At 46.7% G+C, this 1,115-nt stretch overlaps 1 protein-coding gene across 1 annotated transcript in view; it reads left to right on the forward strand.

Moving 5' to 3' along the window:
* The window catches only part of SEMA5A (semaphorin 5A), a 296,373-nt gene that overhangs the window by 276,267 nt on the left and 18,991 nt on the right, over positions 1-1,115 (forward strand). The gene's annotated exons all lie outside the window — the stretch shown is intronic.

Consider the following 1,115-nt stretch of genomic DNA (forward strand, 5'->3'; position numbering starts at 1 on the left):
TATTAAGGGTTCAGTTCCAAACCACTGCAGAAGCAAATAATGCAATAAATCAAGTCACATACATTTTTTTGTTTTCCCAGTGCATATAAAAGTTATGTTTACATTATGCTATAGTCCATTAAGTGGGCAATAGCAGTAGGTCTAAAAAAACATTGTATATATATTAATTAAAAAAGACTTCATTGCTTAAGAATTCTAACCATCATCTGAGCCTTCAGCAAGTTGTAATCTTCCTGGTAGAGGGTCTTGCCTTCAACTAATCCCAATAAAGCGAAGCACAATAATGATGAGTTGTCCCTGTATATACAGACATACACATACAAATTTATAAGCCACAGAGTATGTCTTCCAACAGTATTGGCATAAAAGCAAATAGAACCTAGGCTGCATTGTATTCATGTATTTCTTCAATCTACGAGAAATGGAAACATCCTCGTGAGCAACTGTGAGCATGGTCGGCACTAGGCACTATGCCAGGTGGAGAAGTCAGTGTTACTGCCATGGTCAGGGCAGAGGCTCCTGTCCTTAAAAGTGGGGCCTGGCCCCCACCCAGGCTCTAATGGTCCCGGCCCTGAACTGGCCTCTGTTAACCACAGATTTCTGTTCCGGGTAATAGTTATCAAGGGTACTCACCAGGGTGCCTTGGTCCACAGGAGTCCACTTTTTCCTAAGTTGGGTCTCTAAACACATACTCTTCTCTCTTGGAAGCTGACAAAAGCTGTGTGTCTGGGTCGTCCTCCTGAGACCTGGCTTTTCATTTCTTGGAATTCCCAAAGAAGCGCCAAGTGCATAAAATGAGCTAAAAGAGGCCCCAGAGTCTCTGTCTTCCTAGACAGGGCCTTGTCTGCACACACAGCCCCATAGGCTCCTCTGTCTTGTCTGCCCTCTCTTGCCGCAGCTTTGGGTGGGGCCCTGTCACCTGCTTCACTTCCCCTGACCTTCTCACAGAGAAAAGATGCCTCACCTGATACCTCAGGCCATCCAGAGTGCTGGTCTGCAGTGTGTGCTGCCTTTGACTCAGTCAGAGTGAAAGCTCCAGGAGGGCAGCGGCTGTGGTGAGGGTGTCACTTACTCACTGCAGTGCCCTCACTCCCAGCACGGGCCTGACACACACC

Source organism: Myotis davidii, unplaced genomic scaffold (genome assembly GCF_000327345.1).
Source record: "Myotis davidii unplaced genomic scaffold, ASM32734v1 scaffold143, whole genome shotgun sequence".
Taxonomy (NCBI): Eukaryota; Metazoa; Chordata; class Mammalia; order Chiroptera; family Vespertilionidae; genus Myotis; species Myotis davidii.